Raw genomic sequence first — 8,826 nt, 5'->3', positions numbered from 1 at the left:
AGGCATACACCTGTGAATAGGAGGAGGAGCTTAGAGACTGTTCCACTGGGAGTGGTCCCTGAATGTTCAAAAGTACTCCAGGTGAATGGATTATACCTGTGATCCCGGCACTGATGAAAGCCAACCGGCTAGAAACGCGTCTGCCTCAGCGTTTCACGGACCTCTTTGCACGTTCCAAACTGCCTGAATAAAGACATTCTGAATCCCGGAGCAGTGTCCTGCTTTCTTTACACCCGTAAGTGAGCATTCGTGGTGATTTATAGCCGGCCTGTTGACACCGGTTTAGGACACGCACTCTCGATCTGGCGCTCTGCGGAAGTCAACTAACCTCTTTGATGGCGCAATGAAATTGCTAACGCAGAGCCCCCCCAAGCGGATTATTGCCACGGAGCTGTACTGCCTGCAAGGGGAGAGAGGAGGAGTAACTTTACCCCTGACTAAGGGAAACGAGTGGCATGAATCGGACTATCTGTATCTGGGCAAGCAGCGGCGGAATATGTAGATTATCGCCAAGATAGGGGACACCACTGTGTGTTTTGGACTTTCTTCACCACTTGATGAAGTCTCCACGAAACTACATGATCCAGAATGCAGCCTGCCTGGAAACGCTGTGTGAGGAGGCATACACCTGTGAATAGGAGGAGGAGCTTATAGACTGTTCCACTGGGAGTGGTCCCTGAATGTTCAAAAGTACTTCAGGTGAATGGATTATACCTGTGATCCCGGCACTGATGAAAGCCAACCGGCTAGAAACGCGTCTGCCTCAGCGTTTCACGGACCTCTTTGCACATTCCAAACTGCCTGAATAAAGCCATTCTGAATCCCGGAGCAGTGTCCTGCTTTCTTTACACCCGTAAGTGAGCATTCGTGGTGATTTATAGCCGGCCTGTTGACACCGGTTTAGGACACGCACTCTCGATCAGGCGCTCTGCGGAAGTCAACTAACCTCTTTGATGGCGCAATGAAATTGCTAACGCAGAGCCCCCCCAAGCGGATTATTGCCACGGAGCTGTACTGCCTGCAAGGGGAGAGAGGAGGAGTAACTTTACCCCTGACTAAGGGAAACGAGTGGCATGAATCGGACTATCTGTATCTGGGCAAGCAGCGGCGGAATATGTAGATTATCGCCAAGATAGGGGACACCACTGTGTGTTTTGGACTTTCTTCACCACTTGATGAAGTCTCCACGAAACTACATGATCCAGAATGCAGCCTGCCTGGAAACGCTGTGTGAGGAGGCATACACCTGTGAATAGGAGGAGGAGCTTAGAGACTGTTCCACTGGGAGTGGTCCCTGAATGTTCAAAAGTACTCCAGGTGAATGGATTATACCTGTGATCCCGGCACTGATGAAAGCCAACCGGCTAGAAACGCGTCTGCCTCAGCGTTTCACGGACCTCTTTGCACCTTCCAAACTGCCTGAATAAAGCCATTCTGAATCCCGGAGCAGTGTCCTGCTTTCTTTACACCCGTAAGTGAGCATTCGTGGTGATTTATAGCCGGCCTTTTGACACCGGTTTAGGACACGCACTCTCGATCTGGCGCTCTGCGGAAGTCAACTAACCTCTTTGATGGCGCAATGAAATTGCTAACGCAGAGCCCCCCCAAGCGGATTATTGCCACGGAGCTGTACTGCCTGCAAGGGGAGAGAGGAGGAGTAACTTTACCCCTGACTAAGGGAAACGAGTGGCATGAATCGGACTATCTGTATCTGGGCAAGCAGCGGCGGAATATGTAGATTATCGCCAAGATAGGGGACACCACTGTGTGTTTTGGACTTTCTTCACCACTTGATGAAGTCTCCACGAAACTACATGATCCAGAATGCAGCCTGCCTGGAAACGCTGTGTGAGGAGGCACACACCTGTGAATAGGAGGAGGAGCTTAGAGACTGTTGCACTGGGAGTGGTCCCTGAATGTTCAAAAGTACTCCAGGTGAATGAATTATACCTGTGATCCCGGCACTGATGAAAGCCAACCGGCTAGAAACGCGTCTGCCTCAGCGTTTCACGGACCTCTTTGCACGTTCCAAACTGCCTGAATAAAGCCATTCTGAATCCCGGAGCAGTGTCCTGCTTTCTTTACACCCGTAAGTGAGCATTCGTGGTGATTTATAGCCGGCCTGTTGACACCGGTTTAGGACACGCACTCTCGATCTGGCGCTCTGCGGAAGTCAACTAACCTCTTTGATGGCTCAATGAATTTGCTAACGCAGAGCCCCCCCAAGCGGATTATTGCCACGGAGCTGTACTTCCTGCATGGGGAGAGAGGAGGAGTAACTTTACCCCTGACTAAGGGAAACGAGTGGCATGAATCGGACTATCTGTATCTGGGCAAGCAGCGGCGGAATATGTAGATTATCGCCAAGATAGGGGACACCACTGTGTGTTTTGGACTTTCTTCACCACTTGATGAAGTCTCCACGAAACTACATGATCCAGAATGCAGCCTGCCTGGAAACGCTGTGTGAGGAGGCATACACCTGTGAATAGGAGGAGGAGCTTAGAGACTGTTCCACTGGGAGTGGTCCCTGAATGTTCAAAAGTACTCCAGGTGAATGGATTATACCTGTGATCCCGGCACTGATGAAAGCCAACCGGCTAGAAACGCGTCTGCCTCAGCGTTTCACGGACCTCTTTGCACGTTCCAAACTGCCTGAATAAAGCCATTCTGAATCCCGGAGCAGTGTCCTGCTTTCTTTACACCCGTAAGTGAGCATTCGTGGTGATTTATAGCCGGCCTGTTGACACCGGTTTAGGACACGCACTCTCGATCTGGCGCTCTGCGGAAGTCAACTAACCTCTTTTATGGCGCAATGAAATTGCTAACGCAGAGCCCCCCCAAGCGGATTATTGCCACGGAGCTGTACTGCCTGCAAGGGGAGAGAGGAGGAGTAACTTTACCCCTGACTAAGGGAAACGAGTGGCATGAATCGGACTATCTGTATCTGGGCAAGCAGCGGCGGAATATGTAGATTATCGCCAAGATAGGGGACACCACTGTGTGTTTTGGACTTTCTTCACCACTTGATGAAGTCTCCACGAAACTACATGATCCAGAATGCAGCCTGCCTGGAAACGCTGTGTGAGGAGGCATACACCTGTGAATAGGAGGAGGAGCTTAGAGACTGTTCCACTGGGAGTGGTCCCTGAATGTTCAAAAGTACTCCAGGTGAATGGATTATACCTGTGATCCCGGCACTGATGAAAGCCAACCGGCTAGAAACGCGTCTGCCTCAGCGTTTCACGGACCTCTTTGCACGTTCCAAACTGCCTGAATAAAGCCATTCTGAATCCCGGAGCAGTGTCCTGCTTTCTTTACACCCGTAAGTGAGCATTCGTGGTGATTTATAGCCGGCCTGTTGACACCGGTTTAGGACACGCACTCTCGATCTGGCGCTCTGCGGAAGTCAACTAACCTCTTTGATGGCGCAATGAAATTGATAACGCAGAGCCCCCCCAAGCGGATTATTGCCACGGAGCTGTACTGCCTTCAAGGGGAGAGAGGAGGAGTAACTTTACCCCTGACTAAGGGAAACGAGTGGCATGAATCGGACTATCTGTATCTGGGCAAGCAGCGGCGGAATATGTAGATTATCGCCAAGATAGGGGACACCACTGTGTGTTTTGGACTTTCTTCACCACTTGATGAAGTCTCCACGAAACTACATGATCCAGAATGCAGCCTGCCTGGAAACGCTGTGTGAGGAAGCATACACCTGTGAATAGGAGGAGGAGCTTAGAGACTGTTCCACTGGGAGTGGTCCCTGAATGTTCAAAAGTACTCCAGGTGAATGGATTATACCTGTGATCCCGGCACTAATGAAAGCCAACCGGCTAGAAACGCGTCTGCCTCAGCATTTCACGGACCTCTTTGCACGTTCCAAACTGCCTGAATAAAGCCATTCTGAATCCCGGAGCAGTGTCCTGCTTTCTTTACACCCGTAAGTGAGCATTTGTGGTGATATATATATATATATATATATACATATATATATATATTCACTGAAAAAACCATAGGTTTCACACACGTTATAGTTAGGAATTAGCATTTAAAAAACCTTGCAAATTCAGTGAAAAAACCATAGGTTACACACACGTTATAGTTAGCTGGACATTTCACTCGTAAAAAACCAATGAAATTTCCCCGTTATAGTTAGTTAAGCTAACTATAACTCGCGCGCCCGCAATGCACTGCTGATGACGTCACATATTACATCACTCATGACATGGTCAGTAACATCACTCATGACATCACTGATGACATCTCAAATGACATCACTGATGACATCATCCAGTGAATGTGTGTTTTTCTGAAAATTAAATATGTTTTATATATGTATATCTCAAGGTCGATGGAAGAATAAATGAGTATATAAGTGTCTAAATGGATGATTTGTTTTTGAAAAATTGATTGTATTACTGACTGATTAAGTGTATCTTATTGAATACATGGCTAAGTGAGTAATGTTTAAATGTGTAAATACCTGTATCAGTCTCTCACTTTGTGTATACGTGTCTGCATGGGTTGGTGAGCAGCTACATGAGTGTCTATATAGGTTATTAGTTGGTTTTTTGAGTATCAGTATGAGTGTCTGAGTGTCTGTATGGTTCAGTGGGGGGTATTACGTAGTGCATAAGTGCATGAATGAGTGACTCACTGTTTGTATATGTTGAAGACAGCATGTGTGCAGGACTGTATGGGTGGATGAGTGTGTGTATGGGTGTGTTAGTGAGTGAATGGCTGTCTCAATAGTGTCTTTATGAGTAACTACATATGTTTTAAACTAGTATATGTGACTATTGGTGTATATAAGTGAGTATATGTGAGAGTGAGAGATTGAAAGAGTTCCTGTATGAATAAGTATGTGTTTCTATAAGTGATTGTTTAAAAGACTAAGTATGTGTAAGTTTCCATAGAAGTAAGTGTGGTGGTGTGTGTATAACTGTATATGCAAATAAATGTATGTTTGATTCTTTATTAGCATGAGTAACTATGTGTGTGAGTAACTCTATGGATGAGAGGCATTGTGTTACAGGATGTATAGGTGTATGAGTACATATGATGTGTGAGTACACGAATGAGTGACTGTACAGGACTGTTGGTGAATGAGTGGATGTTTATGTGGATCTTAGAATTATTGAAGAGGTTGTTGTAATTGGTATTGGTATGTCCATTTTTTTGAAAATTTCAGTCTCTATTTTTGAATGTTTGTATCAAAGGTTATATTAGGGTGAGAGGAGGTCTACCACTCTGTCACAAGGATGATGTCATCAGTGATGTCATTTGAGATGTCATCAGTGATGTCATGAGTGATGTCACTGACCATGTCATGAGTGATGTAATATGTGACGTCATCAGCAGTGCATTGCGGGCGCGCGAGTTATAGTTAGCTTAACTAACTATAACGGGGAAATTTCATTGGTTTTTTACGAGTGAAATGTCCAGCTAACTATAACGTGTGTGTAACCTATGGTTTTTTCACTAAATTTGCAAGGTTTTTTAAATGCTAATTCCTAACTATAACGTGTGTGAAACCTATGGTTTTTTCAGTGAATTTGCAAGGTTTTTTAAATGCTAATTTCTAACTATAACTTGTGTGAAACCCATGGTTTTTTCAGTGAATTTGTATGGTTTTTTAAATGCTAATTCTTACCTATAACATATGTGATTCCCATATTTTTTTTATTTATTTTGTATGATTTTTTTATTATAAATTCTTATATTAAATGTGTTTTTTTAAAAAAAAAAAACAAGTTTTTTTTAAAACTTTTTATTCTCTTAAAACACTGTTTTTTTAAAAAAAAATCTGCAATATATCAATTTTTCTCTTTTTTTTTTACCAAACAGGTAAGATATATTAGTATAACATAGAAAATATTTTTTTTTTATTTTTTTTTAGTGCGCGTACGGTAAGCGTACGGTAAGCGTACGGTTTACGCAATGTTCGTAATTTATCTACTCTGTTTGCGTATAGTTACGCAATTTGCGTAGCCGTGCGTACTGCGTGTGGGGCGCGTAGGCGTGTACGCTACACGCGCACGTTACGCGGAAGTGTTGTGGAGTGACTGTTTTGCGCATGCGCGCGAGCGCGTGTCTTTTTTACGCGCATGCGTACTTTTACCATAAGCGCACCGTAAGCGCACCGTAAGCGTAACGTACGCGCACGGTGGGTCATGTGATCATGAAACACAACTTTTGATTGGTTGAAACTACTTTCAGTTCTAGAACTCTCCTACACCACACCCATTCCCCTCATTTCTGCTTGTGATCCCTTAGGAGAAGGAGCTGACTTGTCTTTGTGATACGATGGCAGACCAGCACTCTTCTACTGAGAGTGAGGCTAGCAGCACCACCATCAGGCAGAGAAAGAGGAAACAGAAGAGCTCTTTCATATGGGAGTATTTCAGTTTTCCAGAGGGTGAGAAAAAAGTCAATGCTGCCTTGGTGACTTGCAAGCTGTGCCAGCGTGTACTTTCGCGAGGTAATCCCAACAAGAAGTATTCCTTCGGGAATCACACTATGTTGAGACACCTTCACGATGTACACCCTAGGACACATGCTAGACATACTAGGGGCAACCCTTCAGTAAGTCAACCAAGCACATCCACAGCAGCTCAGCCGAGTTCTTCTTCGGAAACTCCGCAGAGCCCTTCATCTGTGGGGGCACATTCACCTTTTTCTGATCCTGTGGAAACGAACCCTCGGTTTGGTAGGGTTACTATGCGGTGTTCATTTTGCCATGGTCTAATTGTTCATAGGGAGACCAGTCTTCCCCTCATTAACAACAAAATAGACCAGCACATATGTCCAACCAGCTAATGTTCCCATACTGCCTTTCCTCTGTCCCTGCATGAACACAACGGCTCTTTTAAGAGCCAACCTTACCTCTCAACTTTTTTTAATTTTTTCTTTAAAACTTTTTTTTTTTTTTTTTACCGTACGCGTACGGTAAGCGTATTTTTTTTTTTTTTTTTTTAAAAACACTAAAAATCAATTACCACATCTCAAGATCCTTGAGGAATTAATAACTAAATACTAAAAATCTTTTTGAGATAAAGTGGAAGAAAGGGACCATCTAATTTCTGACTTACCTGACCCACCCAACAATTTAATTTTTAATTAAAATGTAATTGAAATTACTTGAAAAAATGGTTGGTTTTTTTTTTAAATTTTCTTTCACAATCTGAAAAAAAAGAAAAAAGTATTAATATTTAATAAATTAATATATAACACAGTACACGTATTTACATATTTTTCCCCAAAAAATTTTTGCCTTTTTTTTGCTGTTTTCAGAATATATTGCATTTCACTATAAATTGTGAAAGCAATTGCATTCATCATTTAACAGCGGGCAAAAAAAAATAACAATCTCAAAGATTGTTTTAAAAAAGCCCACAATCTCTTTTTACTTAAACATAACATTATAGAAATGCATAATATTCTAAAAAAATATCATCTAATATCAATAATTATTTCTTTAAAATACCGTCTGACAATTTTGTTTCAGAAGTATAATCACAAAAATATATCTCAAATAACTCCACAATACATCTGGTTCCATTTTCTTTAGGCCAAATAGTAATTTTAAAATTCTTTTTTGATTAAATTTCCAATGGTAATCCAATAAAATTCTAAAGTTTAAATTGTACAGATCTTACCGATTCTCTGTAACATTTTGGTTTCCGAAAGATTAATTAATAATTAAATAAGTCCACAATACAATTGTTTACCTTTCCTCATGGCCAAATAGTAATTTTAAAAATCTTTTTTGAATAAATTTCCAATGGCAATCCAATAACATTCCAAAATTTAAATTGTGCAGATGTTACCGATTTTGTCTAAATTTTTGGTTTTCGAAAGTTTCTTTAAAAATTTAAAAGTCCACATTACAATTGGTTACCTTTCCATTAGGCCAAATGATGATTTGAAAAATCATTTTTTTTTAATATTCCAATGGTAATCCAATAAAATGGTAAAATTGTTTAGTACAGATCTTGCCAAGTCTCTCTAAAATGTAGGTTTCAGGAAGATTAGATAGGAATTTGCTAAATCAAAAGGCAAACGTTGCTTGAAAATCAATTGGGAATCATTACACAGTGTCCAGCCTTTTTCACATTTAAGATAAACTGTGTAATGTCCAGAAGTAACAGTAGGTCCTTCATGGAAAATTATTGCAACTGTTACAAAAGTTTTTCCTGAAATTGATAATTGCTGTCCTGTAAACTTCTTTATTAAAGTATCCAATTTTGAACCATCAGCTTTACATCGTTGCATCATTAAAATTACATACTGTCCGTATTCCTTTAAAATTAACGTTGAAAACATTTCAGATTGACACTCACCGCATTCCATGTTATGATTAGCATCTTTAACTAATTTAGCAAAAGTGACTGTTTTACTTTCTGGCAATGTTAAATAAATAAACCTTTCAGAATCAACATTAGAGCCACATGTATTGTAACAGTTTTCACAACTATGTTCCCATTTATAAGAGACACCAAACATATTTTCAATGGGAACCCCTTCTTCTTCCAGTACCTGAAGAAAAAACATCAAGAATTCCTGTGCGTCTTGCTGTACATTTTGAGAAAACTGTGTTCGTCCTGAACATACATCTAAAAGTTTTCTAATTTCAGTAGCACTTTCTATTTGAGTTTTATCATTACTCAGCTTTTGAAAAAGGAGACTCAACTCAGAACAGAATCTTTTTCTCTGATTTACTATTTTCTGCTCTTGCACACTTTCCAGATAAAATGCAACATTCAGCACTACATTAGCGTAGCAGTTGACACCAGAGCTATTTTCAAAATGACATCCTACAAC

The sequence above is a fragment of the Triturus cristatus genome, chromosome 5_2 (assembly GCF_964204655.1).
Source record: "Triturus cristatus chromosome 5_2, aTriCri1.1, whole genome shotgun sequence".
NCBI lineage: Eukaryota > Metazoa > Chordata > Amphibia > Caudata > Salamandridae > Triturus > Triturus cristatus.
Note: the sequence above shows the minus strand (reverse complement) of the source record.